This window comes from Cynocephalus volans, chromosome 7, assembly GCF_027409185.1.
Source record: "Cynocephalus volans isolate mCynVol1 chromosome 7, mCynVol1.pri, whole genome shotgun sequence".
Lineage (NCBI taxonomy): Eukaryota > Metazoa > Chordata > Mammalia > Dermoptera > Cynocephalidae > Cynocephalus > Cynocephalus volans.
Genome location: NC_084466.1, coordinates 31055450 through 31074173, shown reverse-complemented (window position 1 = coordinate 31074173; position 18724 = coordinate 31055450).

Sequence of the window (18724 nt, the reverse complement as noted above, 5' to 3'; positions counted from 1 at the left end):
TTATCTGCTACCCAGTATGTGGTATTTTGTTATAACAGCCTGAATGGACTAAGATAGTTTCAAACATAACCAGGAATATGTCAGTAAAATAGTAACAATATTTCTCAAATTGATCATCATGTATTAAGATTATAATAATAATATTTAAGAATAATACCTTGATAATTATTGTTAACTGTTTATGAAATTTTATTGAGAGTTTCCTAAGCAGAAAAAAATTGTTCATAAAATTATTTTGAAAAGATATGTAACTTGTACAGTATTCACTATAAATAACGACTGATTATCAGTTTTTCATAAATACCCAAACATCAGAGTAAAGAAGTACTTTTCCTTGAGTTGGTGAGCTACACATGAAAGCTATGTATTCATGGTAATTTAGTGATGGTTGTAAGTGGATTCTCCTTTTATTCATTTATGAGTAGTTTCATTTCCCTTTCAATAAATTTTCTAAGGCATTGAGAGATTTTTAATGATACAGTTAGTGCTTAGCTTTAAGCTTGATTAGAGTGTCCAGAGTCAAACTATGAAGAAGAAAAATGTACTCGGATTAATTAAAGCTAGCAACTTTATACTGTACAAGAACGATTTTCTCTTCTCATGCCAAATGCCTCTTGAATCATATTTGAGTTCACTTCTATATTATCTTCCCTTTTACTTAACTTTACTTATCTTCTCTTTTGTCTTATCATTTGATAGTTATAAATACAAATAACAAGCTGTTCAAATGTGTTATTTTAAATCAATTAATCAAAACAATTCAGAAAGATTGTCAAAACATTTCAAACATTCAATGTTTTCCTATTTGAAACACAAAAAAAGTGAAGTTATGTTTCTGTCTTTATTGTGTGTATTATTACCATAGAAATGAATTTAATGTGAAATATGGTTAACTCTTAATTTGAAAATATATATGTTATTAGTTAAATAAAACATTATCTTGGTAAATAAAAAGCATATAACTGTATACATTACACTTACGTCTTGTGGGATCTATACACAGTATATTCACTGATTTCTTTTTTTTTTTTAATCTGCTCTTTTAAAATTCAAGTTTAAGTATACCATTACTCCAGGTATCTCTTGGAAAATATTAATTTCTAAGTTCACTTTAAGTGGGTGAATCCTTTCCAATATTAGGAATATATATGCTCAGTTCCATATCATAATCAGAATGCTGAATTTGATTTAAAGTTAATATTTCCCCTAGCCAAGCAACAGCAGTTGGCAGTGGGTAATCGGCATTAGGTGAAAAGTACTATGATGGGCTCCTTTCTTTCCTTTGCCCAGCGGAGTTTCTGTTCTTCCTCCTGGGCGGGGGTTGCTCAGCAGGTGTAGAAGGTTTCAGAGGGAAAAGTGTTAAGGGAATTATAAAGTTCTTATTTGGCTGGTATTGTTATAAGACAGATGTCTACTGTGAAGTTCTGGGTTCATGTAAAGATGATTTCTTCTCTTGTTTGGATTTCAGTAACTTTGTAGGGATTTCTCACGGTTTCTTTAAAATGTTTAGGTATATCCAGTGGTGTGCTGGAGCTAGCATTTGCCAGACCTTGAGAGACAATTGTTAGATTTTCAGGAATTTTGTGAACAATTTGCTATCCAATGCTATTATTTAAAACCAAATTATGTAAATATGACATTTAAAATTATTAGAAAAATACGCACCAATAAATCATTACTTCCTACCTATTTTTCTATATTTTACTAGTATACATACTCTTGAGGTTATTCATGGCTATTGTACTTGTATGATGGAAACATTATATACTGGTATGATTTATTATATCTTTTCACAAGTCAGCATTCAATGGTGTCAAGCTGGCAGCTTAAAATCAAAAATGGTGGTAATACAACATAGAAATCAGAAAACCCTACAAATCAAGTCTTACTGATTGTTTACTCATTGTCTAGATTTAATATATGATTTTTACAAAATATTAATAATGCAGTTTAAACTAAAGGTATATAGAGCCTAAGCCATTATTTATGAATAGCTCAAAAATTAAGAAAATATTTTTCCTTGTTCAAAAAGTAGTATAAGAGACAGCAAATAAATCATTTCTGCGATTGTGGAACAATCAAATTTTTGACATAATGTAAACAAAATAGCAATCAACTTTTATGTTCAAACTACACTATTTTATCCACTACAACCACGTTTTGGCTACAGATACAAGAATCAGGCAAAATCAATAAAGCATTTTATGAGAATTGCTGAGCTCTATGGAATTTATAATAAATAATAGTGTATATATTTCTAAAATTAGTGCTATATGCCTGTATGTCAATAAAATTTGTAATAAATTTATGTTCTTATATACAGGCTAACTATTTTTTTTTCCAGAAAACCAACAGCTAAAGATTACTGGCATATCACTAGGTATATCTCCATATATATTCAGGCTGATGATTTTTTACTCCCAAAGTCTCTAGGAATCCATCACTGAGACCTAAAGACTAAGACAAACAGTTAAGAATTGCCAGGTGTCTGTGATCAATTATCTGGTTTACTGGAACTATGCATGGATCCTTTGCACCAAAAAATTCTGACACTGCAGGTGAATACTTATACTTCAACATCTTCACCTTTATTGTTATCATTAAAGAAGTTAAACTGCATGCCTCTTAAGCTTTAGGTTTTATATAGTGGCAGTCAGAAACCAGTCATTTCTGTCCCCAATAGAAAATGAATCATGTATTAAATATCCCCCCAAAATTTATAGAAAGTCCCTCCTCACTAAATTGAGACCAACATAAAAACTTCATATTACAAATATTTCAAATAATTCAACCCCAGGAGAAGTGAGGTATGGAGTAATTTTTGTCAGCAGAATGAACTCCCAGTGTCATAACAAGTAATATATTGTTTTATCACTAGGGAAAAAATAAACTACATGAACCAAATATTGTAGATAAAGATGAGAATAGCATAGTATTAAGTTTCCAGAAGTATTTGGAGTATTAGAAAGTAATTTATACATGACACATCATCAAGCTTCATGCAATTACAACCTACAATTGCTACAATTTACCAGGTACTTACAGTCTCCCATATACTACACAACTATTTTATAATACTACTCTGCAAACACTACACTAACATTACTACACTAAGCAATTTATATCAAGTCTATAAGGTAATAATGATGATTATAAGTAGAAATATAGGAATACATAGGTAAATATATATATATATTCACATATATATACATATATATATATATATACATACAAAAACACACAGTGTTTCAAGATCACATAAAAAGTAAGAATGGGGATCAGGATTTGAGCACGGTTTTGTCTAAATTTCTAGATATCTGAACAAGGATTAAAGTTTAAATTTAAAAATAAGATACATGTAAACATTTAAAATGGAAACAGCATGGTAAATCTTTGAAATAGAGTATTTCATGAAAGTAACTCATAATTTCATCTCCATTGAATTTCTCATCCAGAAGGGAGATATGTAGATACACACATGCACACAAACCCATGCCCACAAAATATACTGAGTATGGATTCTGAAGAGCTAAAAAGACATTTTGAAGAGCTGAAAATAACTTTGAAGTTTATTAAATTTAGCTCTCTCATTTCATAGATTAATAAGTAAAACATAAAAAGTTAGAATTTGGCCTTAGCTCTAAGTAGAAAAAACACAATATATTTTTCTGAAGCCTAACTTAAAATATAACATTAATATCATACTTTTTATATCAAGCCAATGTAATTTTCAGTCACATATCAGAGGAAAAAGAATTGTAATTTAATGACTTTATAACTTTTCTTGTTGAAGCATGTTTTTATTTCTTTTATTTTTAGCATAGCATCTCGTCTTGCACTTTGAGCAAATTCTTTTCTCAAAAATGCATTTTTAATAATCTCTGTAAAACTAGTGTGAATATAAACTGTGGTATTTTATTTTAAATTCTTGTCTACAAAGGGTGTCAGAGGACAAATTTGCAGATTATAGCAAATTCTTTGTATCCAAACCCAAGCTGACTAGTATTTAGATAGCCAAAAAGTTGAATTACACATTTGAGTTAGAAATGGCCTGTTAGGCTTTTTAGCCTGTCTCCTTGAAAGCAGGAGAACCAATTTAATCAAACAGTGTGAACAGAGTGACAGATGAAAAGCACATCAATCCCAGTAGGTCTGGCATGACTTGAAAGACAAAATCAATCACAGTGAATTAAAGTACAATGTGAAAGAGAAAACAGACAGAGAGATTTGATTTACATGCTCGCTCTATCAGAGCGAGGATAATGATTGCAGAAGCCATCTACTGGAAGCACACTCGAGCTGTGGAGGAAGAGTGTCAGGCCAGCACAGCCCCCAAATGGCAAAGCAACAGAAATTCTACATCAGACTGTCAGCCATTAGCTGTTTAGACTTTACAACAACTTGCAAAACATCTCACATAAAGGAAAGTTTAAATATGGCTCTTCAAAGATGTTGAGATTTTTGGATGTTCTGGATAACTTTTAAAATTCCATTAGAAGATTCTTGGAAAATGAATCATCGGAGTGCACAAATTAGAGAAAGGACAATAGTAAATATTTATATGTCCAAAAATTTACAACTTTTTAGCTATACTTTGAATCTTTGTAATGTAGGTAAAGGGCAATTTATTACTAGATACAACATCTTTATTTTTAGGTAACTAAAAAAAAAAAGAGTCTAGGAAATAGTAAAGTGCAATTATTTATTTTTCCTATAAAGTCTTCATCAATTCCACTTCCACTTGTCAAGCGTCTCTGTTCCTATTCTGCTCTTCTACCACTAACTTGTCTCATTGCCTTTTTCCTACTCTCCCTTGACTCTGCCTGCCCACTTCTTCCTTGTGAATCACAGAGCCTTGGAATTAATCATATTAATGTGGGCTTGATTTTGATCCTTTGTGTCCTGTTCTCAGAGGACAGAAAAAAAGGAAAAGAATATATTCCAATTGAGCTTCAGACAGAAACATCTGAAACAAAAACAAATTGTCTTCTTGATAATACTGCAACTGATTGATCTATAACTAAATTTCCTAGTCGTCGCTTCAAAAGCATGTCCATTTTTACAGTAATTCTCAAGGTTTTTTTATTTATCCTAATTTAGTAAGGTAAAGGCATTTCCATGGAGATGACTTGCCTCCAGCTGTTGATGGGATGGGTAGGATATGGAGCCCTGTGTTCTATCAGTAATGTGATATTAGCCCAGTGGGGAAGATCTTTTCACTTAGTGTTTTTAGTATTTCCTGAATAATTACTAACTTAAATATTTGAATATATACACATAAATGTTTTCATAATTGAATAAGGAAAGAAGTGAGAGTATCTTTTATAAAATCATGATGGCTCTAATTTCTTGATTATGTTTACCGCTTTATAGTTATAATAAATTAAACATTTGTAAAATACTTTTTTATGTAACTTATAAAAAGTAATAAATTAAGAAAAATTCTAGGTTTCAAAAAAATTCCAGCATTTTTAGTTATTTCCTATAAAGCAAGTGATGAAGGGTTTTTTTTTTTTTTTTTTTAAGAACAGAATGAAGGGTCAGAATGCAGTATGTTAATACTGAAGAAGAATCAAACTGAGATTAAATTTACTTTAAAAGTAAAAACTTTACTTTTGAAAAGTAAATCATGAAACTGTAAAATGTAGACTAAAATCTCTTTGACTTCATGGAAAGAGAATATTAGAGATAAATTGTGAGAAAATAATACTTGAAAACAAGTGTCAGGGAAAATATTTCCTGAAAGCCTAAAATATTCTGTTATAGCTAAAAAAAATGCAATGCAAGAAATACCTTTAGCATAGGTTTCCCACTTTTATAACTTTTGAATCTTTGGAACATATATATTTGAAATTTTACTTCAATATAAAAGCATTATTCCTCAATCTTATATGTTCAAAGATTTTAGAGAAATGCCGTAGTTTACATTCTTTTTCATCTTCACAAATGTTTTATAAGAAGAATTCATGATAAATAAAGAGATCCAATACCAATGTAATTAAGAAAGAATAGAAGATTTTGTATTTCCTGAAAGTATATTCAGTACATCCTTCGGACTATGAATTCAAAACTAACATATCAGTTTCTAAGACCAAACTTACTACTACTTCTTTTCTTGATAATAAGTTGTAATTTGAAAAACGATCAATCAATATTGAATCTAAAAATAATCTAATCACTTGGTTCAGTAATTTTGTTCAGTAATTTTGCTGCCTGTTAAATGGTGTCATCTCTGTACTTTATGTCAATGTGCATTTCTGTCAGGCCTTAAAAACTAACACCACCTTAAGTGACATTACAAGCGGCGCCATTATGGGCCCACAAGGGCGTATTAACGTGGCAGCCTAAGAACCGCGCCTTGAGGAAGTAGGGTGGGAGTGTCTGCGGGAACCTTGCCTTAGCCCTTATTGGCCAAATATGCTCTTCTGTGCTCCTGAACACGGTGTGATTGCAATAGCTAGGCTTTGAGACAGGATGCATGCTCTCGTAACCTTTAAGCTGATTGGAGGATGTAAAAACCTCCCTTCCCCATTTGCCTTTAAAAGCAAGTGCTTGTGTGATAATAAACGGAACTGCTGGACAGAACCCCCGCTGCCTCTGAGTGTCCTTAAACCGGGCTGTTTGGGGCCGGCAGTTGTGCTCACCTCTCTTCACGGCTCTCTTCCCCCAACTCCTTCCAAAGGGAACAGGAGGGAAAGAGGAATCCAGGCTATTTGCTCGCCCACCGAAAGGAACAAGGCTAGGGCTGTTCGGGTCAGCCAGCGGCGGACCCGACACATTTCTAAAGAAAATCATATTTTGTGACTATTTGTTATATTCTCTTGCATTCAAATGTTATTTAAAATGTTCACCACACACACACACAATTTATTTAAGATATAAATTCTTAGGAAATAATTATAGTAATAATGCTTTGTAAAGTAAGTTGGCATAGTAAATTTTTTTCTGGATCTCAGAAAACTGTGCTAGAAAAATTGTTAGTGCCAAATTGAAATTTTGGGATTATATACATGAAGATTGAGACCTATTCTTTTATATAAACATAACAATATAAGCATACTTTCTAAGGAGTCAAGATCACAGTACCAAGAGTAGTTTATACCGCACGTAGTGTGGTCTTTAAACTTTAAATGAGAAGCTGTCTTTGTAAAACTGAAACTGAGCTCCTATGGCTGTATATAAACAATTTCATTAAACATTTAAATGTTGGCCAAAAAAAAAAAAAAAACAATCCTCTAGTGCTTTTTGGAGAAACTGTACAGAAGTTTCCCAGGATTATACTCCTAAAATGAATCACAAGTATATGAAAATAATCTCTGTGAATTTTGAATAAGTTATCTTTTTAAACCATCGAGATAGTACATCTATCTACTACTGTCTATTACTAAGAAGTAGGAGTCACCAAGACATCAAATTGTTCAGAATTTAATTTATTTAATTTTACTTATTATATAATATTCCTTGTTGCGACATTTAGTGCAATAATTACAACAAGACTTGTCCATAAATGCATTTCTTGCTGCCCTCGGCTCCGACCCACTCCTTACTCTACTTCCTGCAGCCTTGCTAAAATTCACACCTTATATTCAAATTCTTTCTTACATACGTATATTACTCCATGGATTATTTGCTGAACATAAACACTGTTTAGATTTTTTTAGGATAGAATTGATAGTATGTAGAGTTTTTATATATACATAATGTATATTTCAGTTTTATCTGAGTAAACAGGAGAGGATTAGAGGCTTCAGAGAGGAAAGAAATAAAGAAGAAAACCAGTCAGTCTCTGTTAAACCTCCAAGAAATGAAAACTTGAAAGCACCATATACCAGGCAGGGTGTGGGTTAAAGTTATTTTTAAAAAATCTAACTATAGAAACAGGCATTACCTTTCTACAGTTTCCAGACAGAAAATGCCAGTAAGCAGAACATCTGCTTGGAGATCAGAGATTTATGTCGTGGATACATTTCTTTCCAGGAGAAACAATGCAACTGAGATCCAACAGTAGAGTGTGGGGTAAGCAGCGAAGCCAAAAATAAGAGAATGAGTTGAAAGCCATAAAGCACTTGTTAAAGATCTTGTTTTCCCATCTGATGTTCAGACTGAGAACAGGGACTATGGTGCCCAGACAAAAAGCTGATGGGGCCTTTCAGTTTCATCCACGAAAAACCTGTCAGGCCTCAGGAAAAAAAAAAAAACAGGTTGATTTTATATTTGGATCCACTTGCTTAATGAAATATTTTTGGACATATGTGACAAGCAGAGCTTAGTGGCACAAGAGGTTCCCAAGGAAGCTGAATCTGATATGAAGATTGACATGAGTGGAGTTCATTGAAGACTGGTCTCATGATCAGCACCTGGAGGATAAGGAGGAAGCAGGACTGAGCAAAGGGATATGTCAAAGTGACATTCAGTTTTTAAAAAGGGCTGTGCTGTTGAATATACTAATTATCCTGATTTGAGTATCATATATGATACACAGGAATTGATATTCAACTCTGTACCCCATAGATAGCTACAATCAACTTTGTTTCAATTTAAAAAAAAAAAAAAAAAAAAAGGGCCTGTGCTAATTCTTTGGTGATTTTGGATCTTAGGCCTTCATAGTTGAACTTTATGCCCACTCATTAACCAGTGTTTACTTGCAGGCAGTGCCAGGAAGAGGTTGGTGACTTTTTTTGAGGTGAGTCTTTTTAACGGTGGCAAGAAATGGAGAGGGATTAACTGAGAGCTGTTTGCTGCTAACATTCCCCATTAATTGGGAAACTGAGGACTTGCCTTCTGCGGGGCAAATATAGATAACACATGACATAGTCCTCTATAGTACCCCTTTATTTCATACAGCTTTGGATCTCAGCAGTATTAACTAAAGACTTTACTGCAACTATATTATGATCTAATTCTGTCCTGTGCTGAATCCTATTTTCTTTTTTTAATTATTACTAAGTAATTTATTTAAATTAACAATATACTCATTTCATTTTTATTTACTTATTTTTACTTATTATTAATTGAAATATAGTTGACTATACACATGTATGGAGTACAGAGCTGATTATCAGCATTTGTGTTTAGTATGTGATGATGACACCAGTATTGTTAGCATGTTCATCATTACAAATGGTAATTATTCCTTGTGTCCATTACCCAATTTCTCCTTAAACCCCCCACCCTTCCCACCTTTCCTTTCTTTCTTTCTTTCTTTCTTAATTATTTGTTTATTTTTTTAGATCCCACTTATGAGTGATGACATGCAGTATTTCTCTTTCTGTGAATGGTTGGCTTATTTCACTGAACATAATTTTCTCTAAGCTCATCCATGTTGCTGCAAGTTGCAAAATTTATTTCTTTTTTCTGGGTGAATAGTATTCCATTGTATATATATATATATATATATATATATATATATACCACATTTTCCTTATCCAGTCATTTGCTGATGGACATTTAGATTGGTTCCATGTCTTTGCTTATTGTACATAAAGCTTTGATGAACTTGGGAATACAAGTATCCCTTAAACATGATGCTTTCCATTCCTTTGGGTATATCCCAGCAGTGGGATTACTGAATCATATGGCAGTTCTATCTGTAGTTGTTTGAAACCTCCATACTGTTTTTCATAACAGTTGTACTAATTTACTGCCCCACCACAGCATAGAAGAGTTCCCCTTTCTCTGCATCCTTTCCAGTATTTGTTATTCTCTGTTGTTTTGATACTAGCCAGTCTAACTAGAGTGAGGTGATATCTCAGTGTGGTTTTGATTTGCATTTCCCTGATGCTTAGTGATGTTGAGCATTTCTTCATGTACCTGTTGGCCATTTATATGTCTTCCTTTGAGAAATTTCTATTCATCTTCTTTGCCATTTTTTAATCAGGTTATTTATTTTTTTACTGTTAACTTGTTTGAGCTCCTTTGTATATTCTGAATATTAATCCCTTGTCAGAAGTATAGTTTGCAAATATTTTCTCTCATTCTGTAGATTGTCTTTTCACTCTGTTGATTATTTCCTTTGCTATGCAGAAACTTTTTGGTTTGATATAATCCCATTTGTTTATTTTTTCATTATTGCCTGGGCTTTTGGGGTCTTATTCACAAAGTCTTTGCCCAGTGTTTTCCCTTTGTTTTTCTTCAGGAGTTTTATAGTTTCAGGTATTATACTTAAGTCTTTAATCCAGTTTGACTTGATTTTGTTAAGTGACAATAGATACAGGTCTACTTTCATTCTTCTATACATGGATATCCATTTTCCAGCACCATTTACTGAAGAGGCTGTCTTTTTCCCAATGTATGTTCTTGCTGCCTTTGTCAAAGATTAGTTGGCTGTAAGTACATGGGTTGATTTCTGGGTTCTATTCTGTTCCGCTGGCCCGTGCCTGTTTTTATCTTAGTATCATGTGGTTTTGGTTACTAAAACTTTATAGTATAGTTTGAAGTCAGCTAGTGTAATACCTGCAGGATTATTTTGTCATTGTTGTTCAAGATTGCTTCAGCTATCCAGGGTCATTTGTTGTTCCCTATGAATGTTGGGATTGTTTTATATTTCTGTGATGAATGTCATTGGTATTTTGATGGGTATTGTGTTGAATCTGTAGATTGCTTTAGTAGTATGGACATTTTCACAATGTTAATTCTTCTAATCCATAACAAGAAATGTCTTTCCATCTTTGGTGTTCTCTTTCTTTCAGCAGAATTTTGTAGTTCTCGTTATAGAGATCTTTCACCTCTTTGGTTAAATTTATTCCTAGGTATTTTATTATTTTGGTAGCTCTTATAAATGGGCTTCCTTTCTTGATTTTTTTTTTCTTGCTTGTTCATTGTTGGTGAATAAGAATGCTACTGATTTTTTGTGTACTGATTTTGTATCCTACAACTTTGCTGAATTCATTTATCAGCACCAGGAGATTTTTGTAGAGTTTATGGGTTTTTCTCTATATAGGATCATACCATCTGTGAAAAGTGACAATGTGACTTCATCTTTTCCAGTCTGGATGTCCTTTATTTATTTCTCTTGCCTACTTCTCTGGCTAATACTTCCAGTACTATGTTAAATAAGAGTGGTGAGAGTAGGCATCCTTGTCTTATCTTGTTCTTAAAGGAAAAGCTTTCAGCATTTCCCCGTTCAGGATGATGGTGGTGGGTCTGTCAAATGTAGCTTTTGTTGTGCTGAGATACTTTCCCCCTATACCTAATTTGTTGAGGTTCTTGATCATGAAGGATGCCGAATTTTGTCAAATGCTTTTCTGCATCTATTGATATAATCACATGGTTTTTGTCCTTGCTTTTGCTGATATGGTGTATTAAATGTATTGGTTTGCATATATTGAATGATCCTTGTACTGCTGAGATGAATCCTACTTGATCATAATGTATAATCTTTTTGATGTGCTGTCATATTCTGTTTGCTAATGTCTTGTTGAGAATTTTTGCATCTATATTCATCAATAATATTGCCCTGTAGCTTTCTTTTTTGTGTGAGTCCTTTTCTGATTTTGGTATCAGAGTGATGCTAGCCTCATAGAAAAAATTTGGGATAATGGCCTCTGTCTCAATGTTTTGGAATAATTTGAAAATGATTAGTGTTAATTATTCTTTAAAGGTTTGGTAGAATTCAGCAGTGAAGCCATCTGTTCCTGGACTTTTCTTTGCTGGGAGACTGCCAATTACTGCTTCAATATTGTTGTCATTTGAGGTTTTGTATTTTTTTCTTGGTTCAGTCTTGGTAGTTTTTACGTGCCCAGAAATTTATCCATTTCCTCCAGATTTTCAAATTTGATGGTACATAGTTGTTCATAATAGTCTGTAATGATAACTTGTATTTCTGTGGTAATTGAAATTGGTTGTAATGTCTCCTTTTTCATTTCTGATTTTTGTTTTTTGGGACTTCTCTCTTCTTTTTTTTAGTTAGTTTGTCCATTGGCTTGTCTATTTTGTTTATCTTCTCAAAAAACAATTTTTTGTTTTGTTAACTTTTTGTATCATTTTTTTGCATCTCTATTTTGTTTAGTTGTACTCTGATCTTAATTATTTCTTTCCATGTACTAGTTTTGGAATTAGATCATTCTTGTTTTACCAGTTCTTTGAGATTTAATTTTAGCTTGTTTATTTGAAGTCTTTCTATTCTTTTGATATAAGCACTTATTACAATAAAATTCCCCTTTGCAGTATCCCATATATTTTGGTAAATTGTACTTGTATTTTCATTTGTTCCAAGGAAATTTGATCTTTCTGCTTCATTTCTTCTTTGACCTATTGGTTGTTCAGGAGAATATAGCTTAATTTCCATGAATTTATATATATTACAAAGTTGCATTTGTTGTTAATTTCTAATTTTACTCCATTGCAGTCTGAAAATATGCTTTACATGGTTTCAAAATTTTAAATTTGTTGAGACTTAATTTGTGGCCTAACATGTGGTCTATCCTGGAGAGTGATCCATGTGCAGATGAGAAGAATGTGTATTCTGTCACTGTTGAAAGAAATGTTTTGTATATGTCTGTCAAGTCCATTTTGTCTAAAGGGATGTTTAACTCCAATATTCCTCTGCTAATTATTTGTCTAGATGATCTGTCCAATGCTGACAATGGCATGTTAAAGTCCTCAACTATTATTATGTTAGGATCTATCTCTCACCTTAGATCCAATAACAGTTGCTTTATATGTCTGGGTGCTCTGATGCTGGGTGCATGCATATTTGTGATTGTTATATCTTCTTGCTGTATTATCCTTTTATCATTATATAGCATCCTTGTCTTTTTTTATAGTTCTTGGTTTGAAGTCTATTTATCTAATGTAAGTATGGCAGCTCCTGCTTGTTTTTGGTTTCCATTTATGTGGAATGTCTTTTTTCATCCCTTCACTGTTAGTCTATGTGTGTCTTTATTGGTGAAGTGAGTTTCTTGCAGGCAGCATATAGTTACATCTAATTTTTTAATCCATTCAGCCAGTCTATGTGTTTTAAGTGGCAAATTTAGTCCATTTGCATTCAGGGTTGTTATTGAAAGGTACTGCCTTATTCCTGCCATTTTATTAATTTCTCTACGGTTGTTTTATATTTCTTTCATTTCTTTCTTTCCCTTTTATTGTTTATCTTCACTGTTGGGTGTTTGTGTTTGTTTGTTTTTGTAGTGATAAAATACATTTTCTTTCTCTTTCTCATTTGTATATCTGTTCTGCTAGTGATTTTTATTCTTTCTCATGTATTTATGGTGTCATATATCTCTCTTTTGATTCCAGACTCCATTGAGGATTTGTTGAAGGGCTTGTCTTATCAATGTGAATTTCCACAGTTTTTGTTTTTCTGGGAAAGACACTATTTCCCCTTCATTTCTGGAGGAAAGCTTTGCTGGATATAGTATTCTTGCTTGGCAGTTTTTTTTCTTTTAGCACTTTGAATATGTCATCCCAATCTCCCCTGGCCAGTGGGGTTTCTGTTGGGAAGTCTGCTGTTAGCCTGATAGGGAATCCTTTACAGGTGAGTTGAAACTTTTCTCTTGCTGTTTTTAGAACTCTTTGCCTTTAACTTTTGATAATTTGATTATGATGTGTCTCAGGGAGATCCTTTTTGGGATGAATCTCTTTGGGGACCTTTGAGCTTCTGGAATCTGTAAGAACGTATCTTTCTCAGTATTTGGGAAGTTTTTAGCTGTTATTTTATTAAATAGGCTTTCAATGCCTTTTCCTTTCTTTTCCCCTTTCTGTACACCTATAATATGGATGTTTGTATGCTTAAGGTTATCAGAAAGATTTTGCAAGTTTTCTTCAGTTTTTTAAAACAATAATAATTATTATTATTGTTTTATTATTATTATTATTATTAATTATTATTTTGGTTCAATTGTGTTAATTAAAAAAGCCTGTATTTTAATTCAAAGATTTTTTTCTTCTTCTTCTTTTAGCCTGTGGTTTAGGCTCATGGTTTTATTTTTTATTTCACTGAATGAATTCTTCAGTTCTGGGATTTCTGTTTGTTTGTTTGTTTGTTTGTTTGTTTATTGTTTGTATCTCTTTGTTGAATTACTCATACATATCCTTAAATTTCTTCTTGACTTTGTGTGATTTCTATTTGTTTTTTCATCCATCATTTTGAGGCTCCTTAGTATTGACCTTCAGAATTCCTCCTCAGGCAATTCATCAATTTCCTCCTGATTGGTGTCTGGTGTTGAGGAACTGTAATCTTCTTTTGAAGGAGTCAAGCTGTTTTTTCATGCTATCATTTCTCTGCATTGACATCTGGGCATGTGGTAGTGTAGACACTTCTTTAAATTCTAGGGGTGGTTTTTGAAGGGAGAGACTATTTCCTGTAGAAGTATTCTATGTTGGCAGTCAAGTTGGGCATTTTAAGTTTGGATCTGGGTGAGTATAGTAGTTCAGCCTTCGTGCAAATTTTCCAACTGCATTCGATCTTAGAGTTGTCTCTGGGTGCCTTTGTGGCCTAGGTGGTAGGCCGCTCAGCAGTTTCTTGTTGAAGTGGATTTCTTGGTGGGATGGCTGTCAGTCAGTGAGTTGAAGTATACTGTTGCAACAGGTCCTGGCAGCTCTATAGAGGGCAACTGGTTTAACTGTTGAGACTGCAGCAAACCTGGGTGGATGCTGAAAGACCCAGTGGCTCTCTGGAGGTATGCCATAGGGAGGAAAAGTTGCTACCCAATCAGCCAGTGATCCAGGAGTAGGTATACATAGCTGCTGCAAGGCACAGCAGCTCCATAGGTGGCCACCTGTTCAGCTGTTAAGCCTGCAAGTGTACAGCTGAGCCCTGAAGCACTGTAGAGGCCTATCTTGGGGCACCAGAGCTCCTGCCTGGTCTGCTGTTCATCAGTGTGCATGTATATGCTGTCGTAGTAGATCGTGGTAGCTCTGTAGAGGGCCACTGGGTCAGATGCTGAGCTGGAGCAAGTCTGCACAGGTACTGCTGGACCTAGCAGCTCCCTAGAACTGCAGAGAGCTGTGGAGGGGAGGAGAGACCATCACTGAGCTGGCTGCCAGCATGGGCAACCTTGGACTCAGCAGGGCCAAGAGTTGTGAAGGGCTGATACACGCAAATGCTTACTAGATTTCCTGCCGAGTTGATCAGCCTGACTGCCGGTGGGGGAGGGTTGAATGGGCTCAGAGCCTGGGGTCTCAGTCCCTCTGTCTGGTCAAGGCTGCAGGCAACTGGGGTAGTGGTCCTGCCAGTGCAGACGTGAATGTTTGGAGGGTTGTGTGCTAAGCTAGCTGTGAGCCATGTGGACACTTGTGGTTTTGGCCCCTGTGGGCCATGAAAGGCAGGCCGCAAATATGGGGAGCCACTGCACATTGGCAGATTTTCTACTCAGCAAGTATGCCTGCTCACCTGGCAGAGAGGAGTTTCTGTGCAGGTTCAGATGCTGGGGTCTCAGTCTTTCTATCTGTCCTAGGCTCCAGGCAGCCTGTGTCTTGGTCCCACTGGTGCCCATATGAGCGTGGTAGAATGCAGGTAGGGTTTCCAGACAAAGAGGTTCAGACTCATTGGGTCCAAGGTAGGGTGCACTCCCTTTGCAGTTTTAGCTCCCAGATGGTGCTATGTCTCAGCTGCTCAAGGTAGGAGGGATTTTAATCTCCTTTGGGTTTCACTTTGAGACTGCTGCTACACTAACTCTCAGTTACTCTCCTACTGGGCCTGGGTCCCCAAAAGGTTGGAGGATTCTCTTGAGGCAGGGATCGCTGGCATTTGTGGTGGCAGTGGGAATAGCTGGGGTCTTTTCTGGCTTATCTTTTCTGCCTGGTTCTGGGTCAGCCCCCACAGTGGGGCAGAGGTTGGATGCCTCACTTTGTTCTCTAAGGTGCCATTACCTTTTACTGTGCTTCATAAGGATCTCATCACTTTCCTGGTGCTCTGTGGCATGTTTCCTCAATTGTTCCAGTCAAAATAGATTCTTTGGTATTTTGCTCTCTTTTTTATGGGGAGAGAACTAGTGCCAAACCTCTCTAAGTCAGCCATCTTGGGAAAACTCTGAATTCTATTTTGTGAAGTTTCCCATTGTCATTGATGCAAAGAGCATTTTCAATAAATTTCATGCATGCAAATCTCCAACTCTGAATGTACTTCCTGTGAAAACCAACTCATGATATGCACTCTCGGAGATCCACTGAATTTTTAATTTCAAAAACCTGCATTTCTGGGCTCTGCAGGCTTTGTGGTCCTAGAAGGGAAATTCTACCAGGTGCCACAGCTAGAGTTCCATTAGTCCTCAGAATAAGACAGCTCCTGTCCATTCATCTCAAGCTTCTTGTGCCAAATGACCATCAATCAGGAGAGGAGACACATCCAGTTAGGGAGAAGTAATTCTGATCATTAGGATGTGGTAGGCTTGCTGCGACACATAAAATAAGGGAATACATACAACATCCATAAGATTCACTTAGTGTGTCTTGCACTGTCCATTCCAATTTTGATAGCAAATTGACAAGTGAAATATCGAGGCTTAGGATGGGCATAGTATGCAGAGGCTAATACCACTCAGTTATGAGGACTTGGGCCACTCCATCAAGTAAAACGCCTATACCAGCAGAGATGCTAGCTGACTTTGAGGAGAGTTTAGAATGGAATGTATAGGAAGAACATGATAAGTATTTTTTGTGGTCTTCCCAGATGGGTAAGAAAGAATATTACTTGTTCCTGAAATCATTATCCTAAAAATTTCCCCTAGAAAAGAGAATCAGAAAGAAAGTTTTAAAGAGTTCTAGTTAATGGACTGAAATATAATAGATATTGCAGCCAGTACAAAAGGGCAAGACCAATAAAAGAAAAACAAAAGATCTTTGAAGTTAAAAAAATAGTAATATACTTGAATGGATATTATTTAAGGTAAAATTGAAAAATTCTTTATGAAGACAGGTCAAAACAATAAAAAATGAAAAAATAATATAAAAATAAAAGATGTAGAGTATCTATTGAGTAGGTAAAAAGATCTTTCGAAAATGTTTAGAAAAGATGAAAGAAAAAAATGCAAGACATTTTTCTACACTGAAGGCCTTAGATTTCTGAATTGAAAGTGCTTTCATAATGTTACTGTTATTAATTAGTGTTGTTAATGTTAAGGTAATGTTAATAAATATAAAACATTCTAAAAAATATTTTCATCATCAAATAACAGAACACTGGAGATGAAAAGACAATCTTAAAACTGTACAGGTAGGAAAAATAAAAAAGATCAAATAATATAGTTTTTTTTCTTACATATAAATGGGTATAGATGAGAATAGCATTTCTCAAAAACATCAGTGAATAAAATAAATATTTTTATATTTACATAAAAATAATATTTACATTATTTAGTAAAATTTATTTTTATTTAATTTTTCAATTAAATTAATTAAATTTAATATTTTTTAATTTTATTTTTTAATTTATTACATTATTGTTATTTATGAAAAAAATATTTACATAACTTTAAAATTCTGTGATAAATCACAAAAAATATCCAGAAAAGGTATAATTAAGTTTGAGGGCATGATAAATATATTTTCAGATTTGCAATGATTTAGAAAATATATCTCATTCAATTTCTCAGTAAATTTCTGAAATATATTCTCCAGAACATAGGGGGATACAGCTTAAAATAAAAACTGTTAGGGGGTAGAAATATCTCTAATTCAGTAAAATGGCAAATAAATATATATATACAATTTTGTGATGAGACTTATGTGTATTGACAAGTGGCAACTTATCAAGCATTGCTAATTCTCTTTCCAGATCCTAATCCATTTGATGTCAGAAAATCAAAAAGTAAGTTAATAGATCTGATAAGACCTAAGGAAAAGACCTATAGCAGGGAAAAGACAGGATAATGCCAGCCTACATAAGAAAGGAGAATGCGTGGGAATTGGTGTAGAGAAGATATGATTAAGTGTGCTCTTTTCTTGGACTTCTCAGTATTTCAAAGCAGAAAAAAAAATTTGTGGCAAATTTGGCTGAATTACATTGAGATGTCTCCAGCATCCTGCAAGAAAAGAAAAAGTTTTGCCACCTAACAAGGAATATTGATTAGCCCATTTCTTCTTCTCTTTAAAAACTCTCTTTTCCAGAGGGCTAGATTATTAGAGCTGAAGTGGATAGTTCTTCAACAATATGTCATACATCAAATGTCAGACTGTAATATCAAATTATCTATTTTTAGGGGTCTCTCTTTACACCATCTAAACACATTAAATTTCATACACGCTGAAATCTAAATATCTCTTCCAAATAGAAATCACCACCAGTATGGTTAATACTTCAGGAGAATACTGTATCCCCAGGAAAATACAATGAGAAATGAAAAGCTCAGCCATAATTAAAAGTAACAACAGATTTTCAGTTTTCAGTGTGACATGTAAGGAGCTTGTAAAATGTCACTCTCATTCTTACAAGAACAAAAAAGGATGAACAAACTGAAAATCAACAACTCTTCTTAGATCTGTCACAGAATTGAGGGCACAGGTCAAACTGCCACACCAAAAACTGGAGAGAGAGGCAAATACAAAGAATCACAACTATCTGAAAAAAAGATGCTGTCCCTGGAGGCAGAAACAGGTAGGAACCACCAAGGTTAATCGACTAATAGGTGAAGGCTGAGTGTGGACTACATAAAGAGATACAAACTTCTTGGGAGCCCCCAAACTTCCATGAGTTTTACCTCCAGGAGCCTCATCAGATTTTTAGAGTGAGGATTGGAAAAATTCCTCTCCTGTTTCTCAGAGGGAGAAGGGAACATAGTAAAGTAAA